This window comes from Syngnathus typhle, linkage group LG7 (assembly GCF_033458585.1).
Source record: "Syngnathus typhle isolate RoL2023-S1 ecotype Sweden linkage group LG7, RoL_Styp_1.0, whole genome shotgun sequence".
Lineage (NCBI taxonomy): Eukaryota > Metazoa > Chordata > Actinopteri > Syngnathiformes > Syngnathidae > Syngnathus > Syngnathus typhle.
The window spans coordinates 1,631,617-1,659,378 of record NC_083744.1 but is presented as its reverse complement, the minus strand read 5'-3'; the positions used below and the strand labels follow the sequence as shown (position 1 = coordinate 1,659,378).

At 42.7% G+C, this 27,762-nt stretch overlaps 1 protein-coding gene across 6 annotated transcripts in view; it reads right to left on the bottom strand.

The window, feature by feature from the left end:
- Nucleotides 1–13,266, bottom strand: part of cdk10 (cyclin dependent kinase 10) — a 137,559-nt gene extending 124,293 nt beyond the window's left edge. For 4 of the 6 annotated variants that reach the window (XR_009714873.1, XM_061282211.1, XM_061282216.1 and 1 more), the window contains exon 1: nucleotides 13,110–13,266. The gene's annotated coding sequence lies outside the window, so the exon portion shown is untranslated. Of the gene's footprint in view, nucleotides 1–3,497; nucleotides 3,876–13,109 lie in introns of those variants that run through there. The other 2 variants (XM_061282215.1, XM_061282212.1) reach the window with 2 other exon arrangements.
- Nucleotides 13,267–27,762: the final 14,496 nt, after the last annotated feature.

Genomic DNA, 27,762 nt, shown 5'->3' with positions numbered 1-27,762 from the left:
ATAGTCCGAAAATTACAGTAATCACTTGAATCGTCTAATTAACTCGAAACACCTGCAAGGGTTTCCTGAGCCTTGAAAAACACTCGCTTGGTTCAGTAAACTAAATCATAAGCATGGGGAAGACTGCCTATCTGACTGCTGTCCAGAGGACCATCATTGACACCCTCTATCAGGAGGGTAAGACACAAAAAGAAATTTCTCAAACAGCAAGCTGTTCACAGAGTACAGTTTCAAAGCACATCCACAAAAGGTCTGTTGGAAGGGGGAAATGTGGCAGGAAATGCTGCACAACCAAGAGAGATGAGCGCACCCTTAACAGCATTGATTGATTGATTGATTGATTGAATATTTATTGATCCCCAGGGGTGGGGAAATTCAGGCCCCAACAGCATCCATACCACAGAGTGGGTATACAAAAGACACACAGATGGCATGAGCGCAACTCAATAGGCTCTCATAAGGCTGCCACACAACGGTGCCACTAAGAAAGTCAGAAAGTGCTCAAGATAAAAGCCATCAAAGCAAATCAAAGCTAAAAGACAAAGGCAGAAAAGTAACAGCGGCCAACCAGCACCCCTCAATACAAGAGAACACCCCAAAACACACAAAATAGCCTCCACAGGGTCCATCGACAGGTGTAAGGGCAGTCCAGTTCAACGGCACCCAATGGACCGTGGTCGTGAATCGGTAAAAACATCACAAAGCAGGCAAACGTGTGAGCAGCGTCCCGGTCACCCAGTCGGAGCACGTGCAGATGGTCACCACAAGGCTAGCATGGCGAAAGTTGTTGGTTCCGACGAGCACGAGGGAGCGGACTCCCCACAGGGGTTGCGGCTGCAAGGCCAAGGCGAGGGACCCAGTCATCACTGGCCGGATAAGCAGAAAGCCGTCGTAGAGTTACGCCGGTCTCAACCGATGATCCCGGTCCCAGGAAGTAAAAAAATACATAAAATATCCGATCCGAAGAGATTCCGAGGTGCGGTAGAAGGCACCAGCATCGCCGAATGGACAAAAAGACAGAAATATAAAGGAGAAAAGAAGGAAATAAAGAGGAAAAGAGAGAACACTGCTGGGAGGCAGCCACTCACGGCGCCATACCAAGAAAAAGGAAGAAGAGTCGCTTCCAGAATTTGGGGGAGCTTCAAAGACAGTGGACTAAAGCTGGAGTCCAGGTATCAAAAGCCACTGTTCACAGATGTGTGCGGGAAATGGGCTACAATAGCCGTATTCCCATGGTCAAGCCACTTTTGAACTCCAGACAACGGAAGAGGCGTCTGACTTGGGTAATGGAAAAGAAGCACTTTTTTTTTAGACGAAAGCAAGTTTTGTATTTCAATTGGAAGTCAAGGCGCCAGAGTCTGGAGAATGGCTGGAGAGGAGCAAAATCCAAATTGCTTGAAATCCAGTGTGAAGTTCCCACACTCAGCAATGGTTTGGGGAGCCATGTCAGCTGCTGGTGTTGGTCCACTGTGTTTCATCAAGTCCAGAGTAAATGCAGATTTTAGAGCACTACATGCTTCCGTCTGCTGAAGACCTCTATGGAGATGATGATTTTCATTTTCCAGCATGATCTGGCACCTGCCCACAGTGCCAAAACCACCAGTAAATGGGGTACTGATCATGGCATTACTGTCCTCGATTGGCCTGCCCATTCTCCTGACCTGAACCACATAGAGAATTTGTGGGGTATTGTGAAGAAGAAGCTGAAAGACACCAATGACCAGACCCAACAATGCAAATGAGCTAAAGGCTGCTATTGAAGCATCCTGGGCATCCATAACACCTCAGCAATGCCACAGGCTGATTAACTCCATGCCACGCCGCAATGATGCAGTAATCCATGCAAAAGGATTCCCAACCAAGCACTGAGTGCATTAATTGACATGTTCTATTTCATGTCAAAAATGCTGCTCTGTTAATGTTTCGAGTAATTCTACGGATCGATATGGAAGGGAAACATAGGTAAGTAGTACCAATGCGTTAGATCGAACTTTAGTCAGTTCTGATCATTTTATAGGAGCTCGTTTGAGAGACGCGATTGTTTACACTTTGCTGACGCTCATGGGAGATTGCGAGCTGAGGCTCATAGGAAATTGCGGATGGCTAATGCTATAACGATAGCTGCTATACGCGCGAGGCTATTTCATGTCAAAATAGGCTGCTCTGTTAATGTTTCGAGTAATTCTACGGATCGATATGGAAGGGAAACATAGCTAAGTAGTACCAATGCGTTAGATCGAACTTTGGTCAGTTCTGATCATTTTATAGGCACTCGTTTGAGAGACGCGATTGTTTACACTTTACTGAGGCTCATGTGAGATTGCGAGCTGAGGCTCTTAGGAAATTGCGGATGGCTAATGCTATAACGATAGCTGCTATACGCGCGAGGCTATTTCATGTCAAAATAGGCTGCTCTGTTAATGTTTCGAGTAATTCTACGGATCGATATGGAAGGGAAACATAGGTAAGTAGTACCAATGCGTTAGATCGAACTTTAGTCAGTTCTGATCATTTTATAGGAGCTCGTTTGAGAGACGCGATTGTTTGTTTACACTTTGCTGACGCGTACCAATGCATTAGATCAAACTTTAGTCAGTTCTGATCATTTTATAGGAGCTCGTTTGAGAGACGCGATTGTTTACACTTTGCTGAGGCTCATGGGAGATTGCGAGCTGAGGCTCATAGGAAATCGCGGATGGCTAATGCTATAACGATAGCTGCTATACGCGCGAGGCTATTTCATGTCAAAATAGGCCGCGCTGTTAATGTTTCGAGTAAATCTACGGATCGATATGGAAGGGAAACATAGGTAAGTAGTACCAATGCGTTAGATTGAACTTTAGTCAGTTCCAATCATTTTATAGGAGATTGTTTGAGAAACGCGATTGTTTACAGAGGGCTCGTTGGTTATTGGCTAGTGGGTGCAGACCGCAACCCTAGTCAACCTCAGTTTGTTGCAGTAAAGCTTCTATTTTATGCGCCTTATAGGCCGGTGCGCCTTATATATGGACAAAGTTTTAAAATGGGCCGTTCATTGAAGGTGCGCCTTATACCCCGGTGCGCCTTATAGGGCGGAAAATACGGTAACTTAAATTTGAGACACGTCAGAATAACCGCGCCATAATGATGGCTCCCTTTGGTGATTTGAGGCTTTTGTTATGTTCCGGATATTTTTAGATGTATTTGTTAAGACCTCAGGGATTCGTTGATTTACTAGAGCGCACTCGCCCTAGCTGAGCTCAAGATAACTACTTCGAACCAGATCTGACAATTCCTGATGTTAAGGATTAAAGCTGTCTTCACTTTAAAAAGAATTGAACGGATTTAAAGAATGATTATGATAGGGAAATAAAGAAATTTTAAAGATCTAATTGCTCCATATAAAACCATGCTCAACATAGTTAATACGAAATAATCGATAACCAAATTAAGGATTAAGAAGAGATTTAATGAATAAGCAGGAAAAAGAATTACAAGTCGAAACAAACAACACTCACCCACTCAAAACAAAAGAGGAGACTAAAGGTCTAAAATCCTATTTGGTTGAACAAGTCGAGTGATCGGCTCTCTTTTGTTCCAAAATCCGAATTCTGTTTAAAAAAAGAGGAAAGGGCTGGCCGTGAGGAGCTTAGCCAAAGCCGTAATTGGCGTCTTCCCCTTTCTGCCCGAAGCGGCTGTCTCCTCTGCCCTCCTCGAAGCTTAAAATTTGACAAAGTCCAATTTGAAGCTCAAACTTTGACAAAGTCCAACTCGAAGACTCTGGAAATTCATTTCAGTAGATTTTGGTTCAATATCAAAAAGAAGGAAAAATCCATCTTCGTCTAAGCGGCGTTCTTTACTCCGGGCAGCGTCACGGCCATCACCCTAATTAGGAAGAAGCGCCTCGCTCTGTGTCAGGACAACATATTTATAGGCTTCTGGCATTAGCTCATCGGAATATGTAGGTGAAAGGTCAGAATCCCTGCACCAGGTCATAAGAATATCTCGATGAAAGGTCAGAATCCCAGCACCAGGTCATAGGAATATCTAAGTGAAAGGTCAGAATCCCTGCCCCATGTCATAAAAATATCTAGGTGAATATTTGGTCGATTCCAATAGTGTAACAAACAACACCTTTTGTCTCCACACAACTTAATACATTCATGTATCGATGGAACAACAATGTTAAATACAGGTTGGATATAGTCAAAGTCTGCTTTATTGTCAACGTCTTCACATGCCGAGACATACAAAGAGATCGAGATTACGTTTTCTCTATCCCACGGTGACAAGACATATTACACAATAGACATACAAGTAAACGACGCAATATAAAAAACAAGAAGGCACAAACAATAAATAATAAGAGTAATAATAAATAATAAATAAACAGATAACAACAAATAAGAGCCAGTGTGCATACAGACAGTAAAAGTACAGGACGCTACGCAGAACGGGGGAGCGAGTTCAGGATCCTAACAGCCTGGAGTATGAAGCTGTTTGAGAGTCTGGTGGTGCGGGAGCGCAGGCTTCTGTACCTCTTACCAGCCGTGTAAAACATTGCAACATTAAAATCTTATATCTTGTCTAGTAAAGATCAATCTTCACACATAATCATACTTTGCCATAATAATCGGTTCTTCTAACGTTAACATTTATATTGATATTGCTCAAGCTGTTACATCTTAAAATTATGGCATAGCAAACTCATATTTCACAATTGTGCGTTGCTACGTGTTTGAACAGGTTGTGTCGTCCCAATTGCTAACAATTTATTAGATTTGTTAGTTTCCATCAGGTCACCCCTATGTCAAGCTCTAACACCATCTCCTGGTGAAATTTTGGAACTACTACATGTTTTGGGATATCCAATGTGCCTGGGCCAAATTCGATACCCAATTTTACACGATCTTGTACCACCATGCCACTTGACAGCTGTAAAACATAATCAGCAATATTAAAATAATAAAATGCTTGAAATATTTCAGTTGACTTGTAATGAATCCAGAATGTATGACATTCTTGTTTTTTAATTGCATTACAGAAAATAAAGAACTTTATCACAATAGTCTAATTTTCTGAGACAGTCCTGTATATATCATCTGCAAAGTCCAAATAATCAAGTTTTGATGTCAGCTTCCATCTAATTCCATTTCCTCCCTCTTGAACTGCTCTTCTTCTTTTGCCAAATGATAATTAACTTAGAATTTCATGGCTGCAACACGTCCAGTAGAAGTTGGGAAAGGTGGCAAAAAATACTGAGAAAGCGGAGAAAAGCTCATCAAACACCTATTTGGAACATCCCACATGTGATCAGGCTAATTGGGAACAGGTGGGTACCATGATTGGGTATAAAAGGAGCCTCCCCAAACATGCTCAGTCATTCACAAGCAAGGATGGGGCAAGGTTCACCACTTTGTCCAAACTGCGTTAGAAAATAGTTGAACAGTTTAAGAACATTTCTCAAAGCAAAATTGTAAGGAATTTAGGGATTTCAATATCTACGATCCATAATATCATCAAAAGGTTCAGAGAATCTGGTGAAATCACTGCCCGTAAGCGCCACGGCCGGAAACCAAGACTGAATGACCGTGACCTTTATCCCGCAGACGGCACTGCCTTCAAAACCGACATGATTGTGTGAAGGATATCACCAAATGGGCTCAGGAAAACTTCAGAAAACCACTGTCAGTAAATACAGTTCGTCACTACATCAGTAAGTGTGGGTTAAAACTCCATGCAAAGCAAAAGCCGTTTACGAACAACATCCAGAAACGCCGCTGGGTTCTCTGGGCCCGAGCGCATGTAAAATGGACTGATGCACAATGGAAAAGTGTTTTGTGGTTTGATGAGTCCACTTTTCAAATTGTTTTTGGAAACACTGGACGTTGTGTCCTCCGGACCAAAGAGGAAGCGGACCATCCGGACTGTTATCAACGCAAAGTTCAAAAGCCAGCATCTGTGATGGTATAGGGGTGCATTAGTTCCCATGGCATGGGTGACTTATATTTCTGTGAAGGCAACATAAATGCTAAAAAGTACATACAGATGCTGTCATTCAAGCAACGTCTTTTTCATGGACGCCGCTGCTTATTTCAGCAAGATAATGCCAAGCCAGATTCTGCACCTGTTACAACAGCGTGGCTTAGAAGTAAAAGAGTCCAGGTTCTCCCCTGGCCCGCTTGCAGTCCAGACCTGTCTCCCATTGAAAATATGTGGCGCATTATGAAGCGTAAAATACGACAGGGAAGACCCCGGACTGTTGAACAACTGAAGCGGTTCATCAAGAAAGAATGGGAAAGAATTCCTCATGAGAAACTAAGAGAATTAGTCTCCTCTCTTCCAAATCGTTTATTGGGTGTTATTACCGTAATTTTCGGACTACAAGTCGCTCCGGAGTATAAGTCACATTTTGGGGCGCAATTTATTCGACAAAATCCAACACCAAGAACAGACATGAACGTGCTACAACAGGCTAAACGATACGGTATACTAACGTGACAAACACAAACGAGGAGCTGAGAACAGGCCAGACGTAACATTCAGTTATTTAAAAAAACTATTACATAAATAACACGTTTATAAAACCATCTGTGTCACTCCAATTCATTAAATCCATCGATCCTCCTTTGTCAACAATGCCATGTGTTGCGCTGCAGTTCAAATTATTCCACAGGCCCATACAACGATATATAAACTATATTTTAAATAACTATCACAAACAACAATATTATGAAACCATTTGTGTCACTCCAAATCATTAAATCCATCGATCAAATTTCTCGTCTTTTATCGATCGTCCTTTGTCAACAATGCCGTGTGCCGCGCCGCAGTTCAAATTATTCCACAGGCCCATACAACGATATATAAACTATATGTTAAAAAACTATCACATAAACAAGAATATTATCAAGTGTCACTCCAAATCATTAAATCCATCGATCAAATTTCTCGTCCTTTGTCATCCTGGTGACAGAGGACATGTCCAGAGGATATGCCGCTTTAAAGTGTTAATTACTTTATTTGATTTTTTCACTCTATTTTTCATGTTTTGAATATGTTCAAGATAAAGATATCACAGCATGTGAAGTGATTAACTATACTAAAAATAACATGTGAAGTGGTCAACTATACTTGTAAGTAAGTGATGTGTTAATGATCAAGTAAAAATTTGTGAAAAAAAAAATACCGTTTTTTTTCCGTGTATAATGCGCAAAATTTAACTAATTTATTGTCCTAAAATCTGGGGTGCGCATTATACATGGGTAATTTTTTTTTTTTTTTTTTAAAGAAAATCATGGTACAACAAAACCAACAACAGGACTGACCGACAAAGACGTGGAACAAAAAGACGGTGACATTACCAAAGACAGGAACAGAAACCAAACAGACATCATGACAGTAACACATGCAATTATCCGACGGTGAGCGAGGGGCAGACAGGACTTAAATACAAAACACGTTACATTGATTGAGGTGACACAGGAAGGGAGGGGCGACGCCAACAGAAACTATGGCAACCTAGACACATAGCAAAACTGGGGACGAGACGTGACAAATCTCCCTCGAAATAAAACTTGTAATGACATTTCTTCTTGTTTGTTGTCAATCGCGCATCGCATTCAGCCATCCTGCCCAACACACTTAGTCAGTAAAATTCATAATTGACGACACATCGTTTGATGCGATGGTGCAATCCTTGATGGTGTGTCATTGTCAAATATTGTTTGTTTTTTAATCTCCATCGCGGACCGGACGTCATACGGAGGCAGTATGACTGCGCATGCGCACTATGGATCCGATGCGCAGAACGGATGCGCAAGACACGTCAGCTATATAAAGAGCGAGAGTTGTTTTCTTCCTATTAGTTTCAATTCACAGTTTAATTAGCAGTTTCAATCAGTAAATAACAAAATGCGTATTACAGGTAATATTTTATTTCACAACACTTTGCCTTGTTCCTTTCGTCTCTGCTGTTCACTTCAAACACGCTCCATACGACCGCAATGCTCTCGTATCAGACGCTTGCTCGATCACCTGCTTGTTTGCTGTCACAATGTACCCTACACAAATCCGAAACATTTGTTGCGGCTCCGAGTCACGACGTGGGGCAAGTTTTGGTTTCCAAGGGTGTTTTTATTCCTCTTCAACGTCTCTCCCATACAGAGCCGCCTTTTTCACGTCCGCACGCCTTTTTCACATGTCCGCACTGATCGCGGTGGTGCCTTTACGGGCAGTCGGAGAAATCAACGGCAACAAAAAAAATTACATCCAGCCTAGTTAAGACCATACCAAAGACTATAAAAATGGGACCCATTGCCTTCCTGCGTGTGTGACGATCATTGGGACTTAAAAAAAATATATATTTAAAAAAAATTCATAAAAATTGGGTGCGTATTATACATGGGTACAGGCTTTTTTCCAGCATCAACATGCCATTTTAAGGTGCGTATTATACATGGGGCGCATTATACACGGAAAAAAACGGTAGTTGCTCCTGAGTATAAGTCGCCCCCCCACCCAAACTATGAAAAAAAACAAAAACGACTTATAGTTCGAAAATTACGGTGAAAGGAAAGGTGATATAACGAAGTGGTAAACATGCCCTTTCCCAACTTCTACTGCAAGTGTTGCAGCCATGAAATTATAAGTTAATTATTATTAGAAAAATTAAAGTTTATGAGTTTGAGCATTAAATATGTTGTCTTTGTAGTGTATTCAATTGAATATAGGCTGAAAAGGATTTTCAAATCATTGTATTTTGTTTTTATTTACATTTTACACAATTTCCCAAATTCAACCAAATCGAGTTTGTACTTCTCTTCACCTCTTTGTTCTTCTCTGCATACTTCTCTTTTAGCTGCTTCTTGATTCTTTCGGAATGTGTTCTCAGGATCTTCTTATTTATTTCTTCTCTTTGCTCTACGAGGCTCCACGATTCCTCACTGATCCATGGCTTCTTCTTTTTCCGTGGTGTACCCAATACTGCCTCCGCTCCTTCTATGTATGCCCTCTCCATTACTTGGAAGTCACCCTCTACCTCAGTGGTCACCAAACTACGGCCCGCGGGCCGGATAGGGCCCACGGGACCGTTTAATGCGGCCAGCCAACCCTGAACAAATTGTATTAAACTTTTTTTTGGGTCATTTTGCCTGCAATGACTGCGTTTCCCCAGTAGATGGGGAAGCGCTCGCCTGCGCATTTACTACCGGAAGAAAGCTCGGTGCACACTCGCAAGTCGTGTACGTACTCAGTAGTACGGACATGGCGCACTCGCGCTCTATTTGTATCAGTCCCGAATTTAGAGCGTGGGCTGTGACGACAGCATTCTTGTAATTTAGTAGTTTTCAGATGCAGTTTTGCGCTAAAGCCACCCACAAACCTTCCCCTGGAATCCTTCCATTAAAATGAGTCACCCAAGGAAAAGCAAGGTGGACACAGTGGCGAGCGTTTAAAAGAGAGTGGCCAATTTGGCTCGACGTACGCGACGTGACGTTCAGCCACATGAACGTCAACATCAACCCGTCACAGATCGAGGTAAACGGACCAACACCTCGGATCTCGCCTAAGAATTGCCACAACAAATTGAGATTAAAAAATCTCCATCGCAAACCGGATATCATACGGAGGCCGCCATTACAGATGCGCAGAACGGATGCGCAAGACATGTCAGCTATATAAAGAGTGAGTAATGCGTATTACAGGTAATATTTTATTTCACAACACTTTGCCTTGTTCCTTTCGTCTCTGCTGTTCACTTCAAACACGCTCCATACGACCGCAATGCTCTCGTATCAGACGCTTGCTCGATCACCTGCTCGTTTGCTGTCACAATGTACCCTACGCAAATCCGAAACATTTGTTGCGGCTCCGAGTCACGACGAGGGGCAAGTTTTGGTTTCCAATGGTGTTTTTATTCCTCTTCAACGTCTCTCCCATACAGAGCCGCCTTTTTCACATGTCCGCACGCCTTTTTCACATGTCCGCACTGATCGCGGTGGTGCCTTTACGGGCAGTCGGAGAAATCAACGCCAACAAAAACAATTACATCCAGCCTAGTTAAGACCATACCAAAGACTATAAAAATGAGACCCATTGCTTCCCTGCGTGTGTGACGATCATTGGGACTTAAGAAAAAAAAAAAAATTAAAAAAAATTAAATAAAATTGGGTGCGTATTATACATGGGTACAGGCTTTTTTCCAGCATCAACATGCCATTTTTAGGGTGCGTATTATACATGGGGGCGCATTATACACGGAAAAAAAACGGTAATTTTAAACTTGTGTAAATTTAAGGTATTTCATACAGTTTGTTCAATGTTCTCTGACTCTTCAGATATGAATGAAAGGCAAAATTTGTGTTTTTAGAGTTGTTCACATCTGCCTGAGTGACTCATATTTGGTCATTTTGTCATTTGAAAAATAAAGACAATTGTGACAGTGAAATTTGTTTTATAACAGTGTGTATTTGCATGACATTTTTGTAGTTACAAAATGTCCGAAAAAACTATTGGCCCCCGGGCCCCTTCACTTTATCAAATCTGGCCCTCCTTGCAAAAAGTTTGGACACCCCTGGTTTACAGGAAGGACCCTTGGAGATAAAACCGGTAGAGGTGGTAGAGGAAGAGCGGCAGGAAGAAAACCACCAAGAACCCGGCCAAAGGCGATCGCTAAGGTCAAAAGACAGGATGGAAAACAACAGCCCCCACACACACACCAAATCGCCCATAATCAGCACCCACCCCCACGGAACCAGCTCTCACCGAACCAGCACCCACTCCCATGGAATCAAACTCTCCTGCGAACTTGCCACACCACCTGACTCATCACCCATTGAATTCGGCCCACACTGGCATGTGCAACTGAATATAAGCCGACCAAAGAACCTTGAACGTTGCCTTTTCTGAATGGAGACTTTCTGCTCGTCGCACGACAGGCCCAGCGCTGTATTGTACTATCCTGAAAACAGAGCTTTCTTAACAAGAATTGTAATTGATCTCAACCAACCTGTGCAAGTCTAAATCAGCTGCGGCCCGTGGGCCGCAGGTCTAGTTTTTATTGGCCCGCAGCAAAGTACTGTGCAGGCTAACGAGTTAGCGGAAAGATGCTAATTCGCTATCGTGCTAACATGCGCAAACGGACCTCTAAGGGAAATTAAACGAACATTCGGAGCAATACTACATTGTCCTAAAGGTTAGACACATGTGATCATTCATTTCTCTTGTTATAGGAGACACTTACCGTTTTTTTCCGTGTATAATGCGCAAAATTTAACTAATTTATTGTCCTAAAATCTGGGGTGCGCATTATACATGGGTACAATTTTTATTTTATTTATTTATTATTATTTTTTTAAGAAAATCATGGTACAACAAAACCAACAACAGGACTGACCGACAAACATTACCAAAGACAGGAACAGAAACCAAACAGATTCACAGTTTAATCAGCAGTTTCAATCAGCAAATAAGGTACAAGTGTACGCACTGCAATTGTGTGGGCACTCCTTGCCTTCTGCTGGCGTGTGAGCAAGTTTTGTGCCATAATTCCTCAATTTAGAAGTTTTATTTTGACTTTTAATTCTTTTTTTCAATTTGGGAAAAAAATCCGCGATGTACCGCGATAAACAAACCGTGATGTAGCGAGGGATTACTGTACATCACTGAAAATCAAGGCAATTGTGTTTGTCTAATTTGTAAAGAGACGGTTGCCTTGTTTAAGGATTTCAACTTAAAGAGACACTATCAGACTAAACATGCGAACACAAACGACCAGCTAACAGGGAGTGACCGCGCTGATAAAGTGAAGCAGCGCCAAGATGAACTGGCGTCACAACAGCGATTCTTCACACGGGACTGTGAGTCAAAGATAAATATTACGAAAGCAATCTACGAAGTGGCCATGTTAAGACTGTTGATGTTATGGACCTGTAGACCTGACACAAACTATTGTTTTCTGAAAGATAATGTAAATGACAAGAGCAAAATTCACTAGTTTTAATAATAACAGACAACTTTGCATTACTTATAACTCCCGTTTAAAATGTTCATGAGGCAAAAGTAATTTTAAACTCATGTAAATTTAAGGTATTTCATACAGTTTGTTCAATGTTATCTGACTCTTCATATATGAATGAAAGGCAGAATTCGTGTTTTTAGAGTTGTTCACATCTGCCTGAGTGACTCATATTTGGTTATTTTGTCATTTGAAAAATAAAGACAATTGTGACAATGAAATTTGTTTTATAACAGTGTGTATTTGCATGACATTTTTGTAGTTAAAAAATGTCTGAAAAAACTATCAGCCCCCGGCCCTCCTTGCAAAAGGTTTGGACACCCCTGGTATAAATGTTGTTTCGGTGTCTTAGCCATTTCCTAAAACTTGAGAAATAAATGAGCACGCACTGAGTAAATTGGATAACAGGTGATTGGCTATGGCTTTTGCCGTGAGGCGCGGATACCGCGCTTCCCAAATTGTGGACCAAATCCAACAATATAGTGAAGTTAACTTATAATGTTTTTTATTTATTTTATTTTTTTTATTTTTTTTAAGCATGAATATTGTGACTGAGATTTGGCCCAATAAATAAAGAATGCCTGACTGCACAACATAAATAAAATACAAGGAGTTGGCGACTGAGTTAGGAGATAAAGGTGAACTATCGTGTCTTGACAGGCTCCACTGCGTCTATCCCAATTCAAGGTTTTGCGATCCACAGTGAACAAATGTTCTTCCGCAATAAACTCATTTTTTGAAACTTCCATGTCCCCAAATACCTCAAAATTATCAAGCGTGGTCGATAAACATGTTGCAACTAGCTTTCAACAGTTTTTGGCCAGTCAAGAATAGTTTATCCCGTCCTGCGTGCGATAAACAGTGAAATACTGCATGAAAAATATTAAATAAAAAACGAGGCGACAAAGGAAATTCCGCTGGATATCAAGTTTAAGGATATGGTGAGGGAGAGGAAAATACAGAGAACAGATTGAGGTGGAAACGATTGATCTACTGTGGCGACCTCTAACGGGAGCAGCCCAAAGAAGAAGGCGATCAGTTCTAAGAGATAGAGTCGCAAACAACATATTTAGCAAGACAGAGGTAATAATTCTGAATGGAGTGCAACCCAAACCTGCTTGATGTTACAGGGAATCACTTCACATTAATGGCAGAAACGAGTCCTTTATCAGGTCTTTGAAGACACGATCCGTGACCCATGCGCGATCTGAAAGCGCATGTGCAGAAGGTCGGCCATTTTGGATCGCTAACTATGGCAAATACACTAAGTCAAAACACGTTCGCACACGTAACGTGCATAGGCGGTGTTCAGGCAAACACGCAAATTGATTGGTGGTGCCGCCACAATTCACAATAACTTCCTAATCCAAATGTTAAAATCTTTACTGTATTCTTTTTATGGAATTGGGTACCGTTTTTTTCCATGTATAATGCGCCCCCATGTATAATACGCACCCTAAAAATGGCATGTCAATGCTGGAAAAAAGCCTGTACCCATGTATAATACGCACCCCAATTTTTATTTTTATTATTATTTTTTAAGTCCCAATGATCGTCACACACGCATCTGGGTGTGGTGAAATTTGTCCTCTGCATTTGACCCATCCCCGTGTGATTTTGATCCATCCCCTGGGGGAGAGGGGAGCAGTGAGCAGCAGCGGCGCCGCGCTCGGGAATCATTTGGTGATCTAACCCCCCAATTCCAACCCTTAATGCTGAATGCCAAGCAGGGAGGCAATGGGTCCCATTTTTATAGTCTTTGGTATGGTCTTAACTAGGCTGGATGTATTTTTTTTGTTGGCGTTGATTTCTCCGACTGCCCGTAAAGGCACCACCGCGATCAGTTCAAAATGAAAAGAGATTAAAGTGACGTGCGGACATGTGAAAAAGGTGGCTCTGTATGGGAGAGAAGTTGAAGAGGAATTAAAACACCCTTGGAAACCAAAACTTGCCCCTCGTCGTGACTCGGAGCCGCAACAAATGTTTCGGATTTGTGTAGGGTACATCGTGACAGCAAACGAGCAGGTGATCGAGCAAGCGTCTGATACGAGAGCACTGCGTTCGTATGGAGCGTGTTTGAAGTGAACAGCTGAGACGAAAGGAACAAGGCAAAGTGTTGTGAAATAAAATATTACCTCTAATACGCATTTTGTTATTTGCTGATTGTATTAAATAGCTGACGTGTCTTGCCCATCCGTTCTGCGCATCGGATCCATAGTACGCATGCGCAGTGATACTGCCTCCGTCCAGTCCGCGTTGGAGATTAAAAAACAAACAATATTTGACAATAACACAGGGATCTGTTCCTGTCTTTGGTAATGTCACCCTGTCTTTTTATTCCACGTCTTTGTCGGTCAGTCCTGTTGTTGGTTTTGTTAGAGAGTTATGTTAGTTTACCAAGTCTGTGTTTTGAGTTCCTCCAATGAACCCTGGTCCAAGCTGCACATAGTCGCAATGCTCATTTCCACACTGCAGCCATGACAAGATATTCTTCAAAAATTGTTGTACCATGATTTTCTTAAAAAGAAAAAAAAAATTTAAAAAAAAAATAAAATTGAAAAAATTGTACACATGTATAATGCGCACCCCAGATTTTAAGACAATAAATTAGTTAAATTTTGCGCGTGATACACGGAAAAAACGGTAGTTAAATTTTGCGCATTATACATGGAAAAAAACGGTGTTTTGTCTTAAATCCACCTCTAATACTTTCGTGTATCATCCATCCATCCATCCATCCATCCATCCATCCATCCATCCATCCATCCATGTTCTTCCGCTTATCCGGGGTCGGGTCGCGGGGGCAGCAGCCTCAGGAGGGACTCCCAGACTTCCCTCTCCCCAGCCACTTCATCTCGCTCATCCCGGGGGATCCCAAGGCGTTCCCAGGCCAGCTGACAGACATAGTCTCTCCAGCGCGTCCTGGGTCGTCCCCGGGGTCTCCTACCGGTGGGACATGCCCGGAACACCTCCCCAAGGAGGCGTCCAGGAGGCATCCTGATGAGATGCCCGAGCCACCTCATTTGGCTCCTCAACGTGGAGGAGCAGCGACTCTACTCCGAGTCTCTCCCGGATGACCAAACTTCTCACCCTATCTCTAAGGGAGAGCCCGGACATCCTGCGGAGAAAACTCATTTCGGCCGCTTGTATCCGGGATCTCGTTCTTTCGGTCACGACCCATAGCTCGTGACCATAGGTGAGGGTAGGAGCGTAAATCAACCGGTAAATTGAGAGCTTTGACTTTTGGCTCAGCTCTTTCTTTACCACGACGGACCGGTACAGAGTCCGCATTACTGCCGACGCTGCACCGATCCGCCTGTCGATCTCGCGCTCCATCCTCCCCTCACTCGTGAACAAGACCCCAAGATACTTAAACTCCTCCACTTGGGGCAGGATCTCATCCCCGATCCGGAGAGGGCATTCCACCCTTTTCCGATCGAGGACCATGGACTCGGATTTGGAGGTGCTGACCCTCATCCCGACCGCTTCACACTCGGCTGCGAACCGCTCCAGTGAGAGCTGGAGATCACGGCCTGAAGAAGCCAACAGCACCACGTCGTCTGCAAAAAGCAGAGATGCAATGCTGAGGTCCCCAAACCGGACACCCTCAACGCCTCGGCTGCGCCTAGAAATTCTGTCCATAAAAATTATGAACAGAATCGGTGACAAAGGGCAGCCTTGGCGGAGTCCAACCCTCACTGGAAACGAATCAGACTTACTGCCGGAAATGCGGACCAAACTCTGGCATCGGTGATACAGGGACCGAACCGCCCTTATCAGTTGGCTCGGTACCCCGTACTCCCGAAGCACCCCCCACAGAACCTCCCGAGGGACACGGTCGAACGCCTTCTCCAAGTCCACAAAACACATGTGGACTGGTTGGGCGAACTCCCATGCACCCTCGGGGATCCTGCTCAGGGTGAAGAGCTGGTCCACTGTTCCACGGCCAGGACGAAAGCCACACTGTTCCTCCTGAATCCGAGGTACGACCTCCCGACGGACCCTCCTCTCCAGCACCCCTGAATAGACCTTACCAGGGAGGCTGAGGAGTGTAATTCCCCTGTAATTGGAACACACCCTCCGGTCCCCCTTCTTAAAGAGGGGAACCACCACCCCAGTCTGCCAATCCAGAGGCACTGTCCCCGATGTCCACGCGATGTTGTAGACACGTGTCAGCCATGACAGCCCCACAACCTCCAGAGCCCTTAAGAAATCTGGGCGGATCTCATCCACCCCCGGGGCCCTGCAATGATCCGACGGTGAGCGAGGGGCAGAACTTAAATACAAAACACGTTACATTGATTGAGTTGACACAGGAAGGGAGGGGCGACGCGAATAGAAACTATGGCAACCTAGACACATACCAAAACTGGGGACGAGACATGACAAATCTCCCTCGAAATAAAACTTGAAATCACCTTTCTTCTTGTTTGTTGTCAATCGCGCATCGCTTTCAGCCATCCTGCCCAACACACTTAGTCAGTAAAATTCATAATTGACGACACATCGTTTGATGCGATGGTGCAATCCTTGATGGTGTGTTATTGTCAAATATTGTTTGTTTTTTAATCTCCATCGCGGACCGGACGTCATACGGAGGCAGTATGACTGCGCATGCGCACTATGGATCCGATGCGCAGAACGGATGCGCAAGACACGTCAGCTATATAAAGAGCGAGAGTTGTTTTCTTCCTATTAGTTTCAATTCACAGTTTAATTAGCAGTTTCAATCAGCAAATAACAAAATGCATATTACAGGTAATATTTTATTTCACAACACTTTGCCTTGTTCCTTTCTTCTTTGCTGTTCACTTCAAACACGCTCCATACGAACGCAATGCTCTCGTATCAGACGCTTGCTCGATCACCTGCTCGTTTGCTGTCTGTCACAATGTACCCTACACAAATCCGAAACATTTGTTGCGGCTCCAAGTCACGACGAGGGGCAAGTTTTGGTTTCCAAGGGTGTTTTTATTCCTCTTCAACGTCTCTCCCATACAGAGCCGCCTTTTTCACATGTCCGCACGTCACTTTCCTCACTTTTCATCTGATCACGGTGGTGCCTTTACGGGCAGTCGGAGAAATCAACGCTAACAAAAAAAAATACATCCAGCCTAGTTAAGACCATACCAAAGACTATAAAAGTGGGACCCATTGCCTCCCTGCGTGTGTGACGATCATTGGGACTTTAAAAAAAATAAAAATAAATTGGGTGCGTATTATACATGGGTACAGGCTTTTTTCCAGCATCAACATGCCATTTTTAGGGTGCGTATTATACATGGGGGCACATTATACACAGAAAAAAACGGTAGTTTTTTTGTTCCCCAATTAAAAATAAAAGTTGCTTCGAGCTGTTACCCGCTGGCATTTTATCAGGTGCTATCACCGTACAATCTTAAATACAAGAGTAAATTGCTTGAATAGTCTTTTTCTTTAATTAATTGAAACAAAAATATAACTGTGGTCCAGAATGTGCAAACACATCTGCTGTGGGTGCCAGACCAAGGTTGCAAATGAAACGTATACAAATGAAGTTTTCAATGTTCAAAACAAAAATTATATTTGCTTTAACTAACGTGTTTGTTTGTTTTTTGTGAATGTAATATTTCTTGTTAGCCCAAAGAACCAGACAACGTTTAGAATTCGGGACATGAGAGTGTAAAGGTAGAGGTGCAAAGCCCAAATAAATTACTAAAACAGAAACAATCTCATTAAGAGTAATTTTTAGTTGAAATTCCTGAACATTCTCACAGGATGATCCTTATCGTTGCCGTTTGACACGAAAGGGCGAGTGGGGCTGCTCGTCGTGCAACATGAGTTTACATCAGGGGTCTCAAACTCCAGTCCTCGGGGGCCGCATTCCTACATGTTTTCCAAGTTTCCCTCGTTAAACACACCTGATTCAATTATCGGGCTCCTGCAGAACGTGAGGATGAACTGATCATTTGAATCAGGTGCGTCTAACGAGGGAAACTTGGAAAACATGTAGGACTGCGGCCCCCGAGGACTGTTTGAGACCCCTGGTTTACCTCAAATGGAGCGTCATCATCGCGCCGTGCGGCTGTTTGTAACCAGGGCTGCCAAATCCCTTTCCCCCCGCCTATTTAAGTATTGTTTTCAGTGTATTTAATGGGGTTTATTTTGAAGTCTAAGAAGAGAAAACCTGGCATCCTTGAACAAAAGTAAACCGCCGTTCAAAACCCTTTATTAGTTCCAAAATTATTGTGTTCACAAAACCTTTCACAGAGCTTTCGTTCATTGAACGTGTATTGTCTGTTAAATATGGCCTGGAGCTCCACTCTCCACACACGCGGGGGCCAGGGCGTAGTGGTCGAGTTCAGTGGCGGATGTCTTTCAAGGAGGGGAAGGTCAATTTCGTCCGGTGTCACAAAATGTGTCGGTTTATTTACCTGCTGCTCGGAAGCGAAATCGTAATTATGATTGAAATTCAATGAATTGAGCAGTCCTACCTTACGCCATCCTTTTGTCGGTCTGTCGAGCCTTTTGCGTTGTCCTTTGGTTATTTCTCATGATTCTTCATGCACCCTTGTTTAATAAAAGTCTTTTCCAAATTGGATCAAGTCGTCTGTCTCCTGCACTGCCGTTGTCTTAACACATGTGACTACACCTAAGCCACAAAAATCACTTGGAGCCCTGAATGGGCACAAATTGGGTCGACATGGGTAGCATATAATTTGTCCAGTGAAAACCTTCACAAGGCCAGATCCCCAGTTCAAGCCCAAATAGTCAAATACACGTGAGTGTATGGATGGTTCAGACATAAAATTGCCCATTTGGAACCCACATAAGACCCAGTCGGAAACCCATGTAAGCTCATGGTGGCTAAACACAGGTGTCCTCCTGGTGGAACCCAGGCACAAAACCAGACCTAGAAGCAAAATGCAACTGCTTTAAACAAATTCCGGGATGGTATTTTATTTCTCCATTTACATTTATGTATGTGAAATTTACCCATAATTATTACTATATTTCACAGTGTCCTCATTTGGATTGGTGTTTTATCCATATCATATAGAATTTGGTTCAAATTTAGTTGAGGTACTATATCCATTTTAATACGCGTCCAGATTATTTCATCCAGTGTTGAGAAAGTTAATTTTCTACACGTCCTAGTTCAAAGTTTAGTTCACAACTTGAGAAAGATTTTGTGGGACGTGAAAACATAAAGAATCAGATTTTTTGAAAAACAAAAAGAAAAAAAAGCATTTATCCAATTATTTCTATATACTCCAGTCATAGATTCAAAGTATATAGTTTTTCATTTTGTCACGTGCAGAATGGAGCACGGTACCATATTCAGCTTGGACCAGGCTCTATTGATGGGAAAATGGTGGTGGAGGACAGGGTGAGGGGAACAAACAGGCAGAGGAACATAACAATGGACGGGCAGCAGAAACGGACAGGAACCAGACGTGGGGAAACCGCAGACAAAGTGAGCAGGGTAAACAGGATGAACAGGACGATCCGACAGGCAGTGACACGCAAACGGGGCTTAAATACAAGACAGGTAACAAGGGGCAGGTGATGGTGATTGCAATGATTACGGGTAGGACACAGGCGGGGAGTGCCGAGAGCACAGACGCGGGACAGAGACGCGAACGGACACCATGACAACGAAACACGCAATGTGACACACGGGGCTAGCAGGAGGAAGGCATGGAGAGGCTTGACTCCGCAGGGGAATCAGCCCAACCGAGAAGCAGAGGCGTGAAAAATGGTGATCACCCCAGGAGCGGAGACGTGTTACATTTAGGGTTTTTGAAGCGTAATTTGTCTTAAAGAGATTAAAGGATTACAGTTTCATCAACAAACTGACTAATTTTAAACACTTGGTTTAACACTTTAATGCCCTCTAAGACATTCTTTACTTTAAGATAGGTTAGTAATTGTGTCGCATAGAATGAATAGTTTCGGTAAAATTGAACACCCTTGTCTACCACAAGCAACATTAATTCTTGCAGTGACACTTTGCTGCAGTATAACATACATCCATCCATCCATTTTCTGTACTGCTTTGTCCCCACGGGGGTTGCGGGTGTGCTGGAGCCTATCCCAACCGTCATCAGGCAGTTGGAAGGGGACACCCTGAACTGGTTGCCAGCCAATTGCAGGGCACACAGAGACGAACAACCATCCGCACTCGCACTCACACCAAGGGGCAATTTGGAGTGCTCAAACGGCCTACCAAGCATGTTTTTAGGATGTGGGAGGAAACCGGAGTACTCGGAGAACACCCACGCGGACACGGGGAGAACATGCTAACTCCACACAGGGAGGGCCGGAGGTGGAATAAAATCCACACCCTCCTAACTGTGAGGCCGACGTGCTAACCAGCGCAGTATAACATAACTGTAAATTTCCGTGTTTGACTCTGTTGGAAAATGTTATCGTATGGAGGCGAGGGCACCTCAATTGCCTATGTCCAACTTCTCCAACGCGTGTTCGTTTTCTTCTAAGGACAAAAATATTCACACAAATCAAACTCACACTAGGTAACTTAAATTTCAGCCGATTATATTAAGTCTGCCTTCAGGTAAGAGCTTTACGAGTCAGCGCTGGGCTTTTCTATCCGACAGTGCCCCAACGCAATATCAGGATAAAAAACAGTAAAGAAGTTCTTCAGAATGGTTACAATAGGTCGAGTTGAGTCGCCCATGAATTTGGGGGCCAGTTTGTCTTCCAAAACCGTTCTCTGGCGTCTTGTTTCGTCCTTGGCAGCCTTTGTGGTTGTACTTTCGCCTCGTTATTCTCCCCGCTCCTTGGTTTGTTTGGTCTCCAGATGACGCTGGTCCCTGCAGATTTTATTTCTGTGGCTCATTCCAGTGCCAGCAGGCCACATATTATTGATCTTATGACACAATGCTTCGGGCTGGTCTACATTTACACACGGACCGGATTTGGCCTGCGACCCGGACTTTGGGCTTGTCTGCTTTGGCCACTTGGTGGCACAACCACAATAATGAAAAATAAGTTTGTGGATGTCTTGGAAGACTCTCATCAAATGTATGAAAGTTTGGCAAGCTGTGATTAAAGTAAATTCAAATGGTTGACTTTCTGTTGGGTTTAACATTGGGCTCCAAAATACTTTTTTGTTACACATACCACCAAATTTTCATAGCTCGAGGTGAAATGCTCAACCAGGGCTGCTTTGATGTAATTTTGTAGAGGGCACTACTGTTCAAGATAGGGTCATGTGGGTCAAGTTACAGCAGTTTTCATTATCACCGTAAGGAATTATTGGCACCGCCCTTGGCTGAAAAATCACAAAATTTGACGGAGGATGATTATCTTGAGGCCGTTCTGAGAACTTTTCAGTTGGATTTGTTCAACAAGCTCGGTGCAGTTCATTAAAGTCAAAACAATGAGATATGTCACTATAGGTAGCTTCTTCCCCCAGGCTGTCACTTTGATGAACTCTCACCCTCATAGAGACTCAGTCATCACTGTGCAATAACATCCTGTTCTAGTCACTTAAATGTTGTTAGTTACCTGAATGTTGTCAATTGCTTAAATGTTCTACAGAGGCTCAGATCAACCGGAGTCAAATTCCCTGTTTGGCATGCACAAAGTTGGTCAATAAAGCTGATTCTGATTCTATAGTTCTAAAGAATATTATCATAAAGAGGGCTTCAGGTCATGATTATTTAGCTACATGTGAAGTTTCAGAATTTTTGTGGCATGTGCAGTAGGAAATTTGAAACGCAAAATTTGATGCCGCACCTCATCCATCCATTCATCCATCCATCCATCCATCCATCCATCCATCCATCCATCCATCCATCCATCCATCCATCCATCCATCCATCCATCCATCCATCCATCCATTTTCTGCACAGAGCCAAACCCAGTTGACCTTGGGCAAGTGGTGAACGAACCTGTGGACTAATCTTCAGTCAATTACCTGGCACATAGAGACACAAGGAGTGAAATGGACCTACGCTTTTTAGACAGAAGTCAAGAGAATGGCTCCCAACGCCATCAGTGACCCCAATGCTAGGTCTTTTGATCACTTTCGCTTCATGAATTTCTTGCCAACAATGGGTGCTGAAGAGGGCCTTCGTTCTTTGACAGCATCAACTATTGTGAAGTTAGATGAGGAGGCATAGATATCGTCGTGTGATGGAGCAGTGATGAGAATGGCAGGAGGCTGTGAGTCAGAATCTGAAGACTCAGTTTGGGTCTTCGATGAAGATAAAGGCATCTCTGAAAACCAAGAGACATAAAGTAAATACCCCTTCACACCAAAGTAAAATGTAGCATAATAAAGTTATTCATCTATAATTGTATTACTATTATGGCTGAGGCAGTCACATGCTACACCATTAACTTCCATAAACTTGCATTATCCATTCAGCCTCCCTCATCAGCACCACCGCCGCCGCGATCCATTTGTCCCTCTGTCCATTCATCCATCCATGCAACCATGAAGGCAATGAGTCCTCTCAGACTCAATGTCCCCCGCCTCCCCGGAACGTGCTCTGCTGAACATGGAATTAGAAACCCTTTCTGAGACGGAATCCTGCCAGACGTTTCCAGCAAACCCTTACAATATGTTTGGGTCTGCCAGGTCAGACCGGTATCTTTCCTGACCATCAGGGCGAGCACTCTACCAGGTGGTTATCAGTTGATAGCTCTGCTCCTCTCTTCACACAAGAGTTCAAAACATGCGGCCGTAGATCCAATGACATGACTAAAAAGTCCTGCTACCAAGTGCACATATGGACCCTTATGATTGATCATGGTGTTCATTATGGACTATCCATGTCAAGCACATAAGTCCAAAAATAGAACACCACAATCACTGCCAGATTTCACTGGCATTGCCCATGTGAGCGCTGAAGTCACCCAGCAGAACAATGTCCCCAGACGGAGTACCGCATTCCTTCTCAGGACTCAAAAAAGGGTGGGTGCTCTGAACCAGTGGCGTCCGGTGAGGTTCATGACTGGGGAGGCACTGACGTCACCCATCCAACCCATTATTTCATTTGAACTATTTTAATTAAAATCTCATATCAGCAGTCTTCACACATAAAAACACTCAATAAAGCACGTGGAATCAAAAACTTGTTTTCAATCGTGCGTACCAATCTGTTCCGAAGTCCCGTTGTCCAAATCAAACCTTTTAACTCCGGAGTTGCTCTTCCTTTACTGATGACCTCTGCTTCGATCGAAAATCCATAGTTGAAAATCATTTGGATATGTAATCCTCCATTGTAAAATGAAATGTAAAAACGGGAGAAAAAAAACAAAAAAAATACGAATATAAAATGAAATAAATGGACGACTGCTCCTCAGTTGTTCACTGTAAATTTGAACCGGAGATCTCTTATTCTACAGGTCGGCGCATGAAGCATCCCGAGATAACTAGCACCCCCTGCCATAAGGCTGGAGAACCTTTTTTCGTAGTCTCCATAAGGTATCTTTTCAAAGCCGTTTTGTTCATCTAAAGCAGGGGTCTCAAACTCCAGTCCTCGGGGCCCACATTCCTACATGTTTTCCAAGATTCCCTCGTTAAACAAACCTGATTCAAATGATCAGTTCATCCTCACGTTCTGCAGGAGCCTGATAATTGAATCAGGTGTGTTTAACGAGGGAAACTTAGAAAACATGTAGGAATGCGGCCCCCGAGGACTGGAGTTTGAGACCCCTGATCTAAAGAAACACGACGTTACAGACAGATGACAAAAAACACAAGATATTATATACGTCAGCTTAACAACAGAAATGAGTTAATATAGCCACAATGTTTGAACACTTAAACAGGGTCATAAAGACAGAGCAGTTCTGTCTAACCGCCTGTCAACATAGGCAGCCTGAACTTTTCTGCCTTGCACATCAACTCAGGCTCTTTTCCTGCTAGAGAGGTGACATTCCACGCCCCTATAGCCAGCTTTTGAAGCAGGAGATCGGACCACCAAGGTCCCAGCCCAGCTCACCCGACCCCTTTGGCCCCTCCCACATGTTATATCATATTTCAATATTTTGGAAAAATAAGAAAAAAAATGTTTTTCCTTCTGCCTACTCATTCACTAATCTGGTTAAATTTTACGTCACAATATCAAAGTAGCAATGTGTGTTCAGATTTTTTTAATTTACTTGTTCTCTGAAATCATTGAAGTACAGCTTGGGCAATTATACTACGTGGCCAGTGATATGAACGTGAAAATGATCCTTGTCCTTGAGTGACTGCACAAAGTAGAGGAGAACTGACAGGGGGAGGGGGTGCCCGCCGGTTGGGGTTCCATACACTTTTCAACTAAATCTCCAGTCAAAAAGGTGATTACCTCAACATAAATTTGAGAAGGAGGGTGGGGCTTTCAGCTGAAGCACAACGTTCCAGGCATTGCAGTAATAATGCACTGCTTATGAGCCACCCTGTAATTTTTTTATGTGTAGATTGGCTACTCAAATAGGGTAAATCAACTTTTAGGAATTTTTAGCCATGTTAATGTCAGGTGCCTGTGGCACCTGCCACTAAACCACACCCTCCTAATCAAGAAATCACCCACACCTGTCACTGGCTTGTTAGTCTCCCTATTTAAACCCCGCTATCCAGTCACTCACTCTCTTGTCAGTCTGTCCCGTGATGCCACTCAATCGCTCACTGCTGTCATTCTGTCTGACACCCGTTATTGGCCCGGCCCGTGTACTGACTCGTCACGCCTTGCTTGCTACCCGTCCTGACCACCTGCCCATTACTAACCATGTCTTGCTTGCCGCCCGTCGTGACCACCTCCCCGTTACTGACCACATCTTGCTCGCCACCTGTCCTGACCGCCCGCTCGTCCCCGACCATGCTTCTCCGCTATGCTCTGCCCTGCTGCGCTTTTGCTCTGGTGCATTTCCCACCAGGTGGTGTCCAGCCCTCCGCCAGCCAGCTCCGGTGACGGAAGTACTTGAACGCTACAGTAATCCCTCGTTTTTCGCGGATAATTGGTTCCAAGACCACCCGCAACAGGTGAAAATCTGTGATGTAGAGAAAACCTATTGTTACAATGTCCATAAAAGACTTTTATGAACCTTCATTGTATTTTATTGTATTTTTAAATGCTTTATTTAAATTAATAGGAGAATGAAAAAAATAAATTGGAGTAAAACTGCTGGGATAGGCTCCAGCACGCCCGCAACTCCGGTGGGGATAAGCGGTACAGAAGATGGATGGAAATTAGAATAAATATATTGTTACAATATCCATACAAGACTTTTATGAACCTTTATTGTAGTTTTATACACAAGTCAAACTGATTTTCATAAAAATTCTTTTTCCAAATAAATTGGAAAATAAATTAGAGTAAATATATTGTTACAATATCCGCACAAGACTTTTATGATCCTTTATTGCAGTTTTATATACTTTATTGTTTTTTTACACACTTTTAGACACTTTCGTAAAAGGTTTCAAGTCAAAGTGACTTGCAGAAACATTCTTATTCATTTAAATAAATGAGTAAGTAAATATGAGTAAATATATTGTTACAATATCTACACAAAACTTTGAACCTTTTTTGAAATGTTAACGTGTCTGGCTCCTTTCTGCTCTTGCGTGCTGGTTGACTGACGTGCCCCCGCTGCGCAGCGCGAGCGCATCCGCACAAGACTTATCATATTAAACACTTTATTGTATTTTTAAACATTTACATTTTTTTAAAGTGTAACTGTGTCACTGAACGCACACCAAAATTACAACGCATCGTGTATACGGCGGAGGCGGGTTTTGGTGAATCAAGCGTCTTATTTCCAGGTAAGAAAAATACCCACTAAAATATTTGATAAGAAATTAGATCGCTATTTTGCCAAAAGCATATCGGCACATAGTTAACTGTGGAAAGTTTAAAATATCATGATACAGCAGATCCTCTCACTGTATGGAGCATATTAGACTACATTGACTGGCAGGTCAGATGACGTTCACTTACTAGTAGTGCGTGTGCGTACGTGTGCGTGTGTGAGTGCGTCTACGTGTGCGTTTGTGTGCGTGCGTAGGTGTGTGTGTCTGTGCGTAGGTGTGTGTGTCTGTGCGTATGTGTGTGCGCGTATGCGCGTGCGCGTGTGTTTGTGTACGTGTGCGCGTGTGCAGCGTGTGTTGCTATTCATATCACATAAAGCGCCCAGCTAATTTCAAATAGGATTGGGCTAATTTCTTAAGCATGTTAGCTGTGCCACGTTACACAGTAATGTACAAATTTATTATACTGATTAAAACAAAGAAAGAAATTCACTTTATACTTTTAACATCATACATTACATAGACCCGTTATCACACACATTTAGGCATGTAAAGAATGTCAGAATGAAAGAGGCAGTGCTGTAAAGCTGCACAATTCAGCTATACTTGTTTGTAAAATGGAGGTTGTGTAATAAATGAAATTTGATTTTTAATTTTGAGTATTACAGAATTTATTACTGCAAATATTGACATATTTATTATTATTAACTGTATTGCAAAGCCAATACATTCCCCAAGTACAACGTCAAACTAAAACAAACGAAACACATTTATCTTTAACGTAACAGTAAATTAATCATGAATGAGAAATTATTTGTTCTTACCTGACTGTTGCTTCTGGCTTGATCCAGACCCCATTAGGCTTCAGTGGGCTAGTGCGTCGTCCATACATGTATGCAGGCTTCTGAGGAAGGCTACAGAAAGTGGCTGAAACATGTTAAGCAGGTAAACAAGCACGCCTTTGTCTTACTTAGAAAAACCTTAAATAATGTATGCACTCATTTCCATACCAACCTATAACCAAATCACATTTAGAGTTGAAAATAAGCAGCATTAAAAAGCAAATTATTTAAATTTTTCATACTCTGCCTCGTCTTCATGTCAGTCACTGCTTGTCTTGCATACACTAATCCCGTGTTCTGCAAATTAGTCAGACACACTAGACACATTGTAATAGCTGTTAAAACTGACCTATGAACGTGATTCATGATCAGGGGTGTGCCGAGACCTTTGGAGGGGCAAGTAATTAAAGTTGAAAAAGGGGGCCCATGTAAATTTTTCAATGTTTTGTAGAAACAATATAATGTGCATAGAATGCTTATTTGTGGCTATTCAATTAAAATGTATATCTCTATATAGAGCAATTGAGTATGCCAAATGAGAGCTCGTTTTATAGAAAGGTATAGGCGCTAAAGATAATGAATGAGAATATCGTAGTCGGATTAAATTTTCTTTCAGGTTTAGAATAAGACACTAAGACATTCTCAAAAATACAGTATATTGCAGGAAATTGATGACAGTAGAATCTCATTAAAGTAACACAAAAGCGATGGTAGTCCATTTTTCATTACAGTTGTTATTAATTGTATTGACACAGCCATCAACTCAAAATTTGAAATTTTCAAAATAACTAACACAGAGGGCTAAACACTGGCAGGATAGTGTAGGATATAGTGAACTATTACAGGCAGTTATATTCAATGCATATCATTTTATGTTAAAGTAGCTGTACTATACATGTCTTGAAAGGCGCCTTATAAGTAAAATGTATTATTATTATTATTATAATACAGAATTATAAGATTACAGACTCAGAAATGGGTAATAGATGGCCCATCTCATGTGGAGATGGTGAAAAAAGATGGAGCCTCAATAACCCTTTTCTGTCAAATGCAATCTTAACCCTCAAACCGCAAATTTGGTTCTTGGGGTCAATTTGACCCCAGGCGCATTTACCTTCAGAAAATAATTAACAAAACCTTTTTTGCCCAAGTTTTTGGGAAACATACTTTGTTTA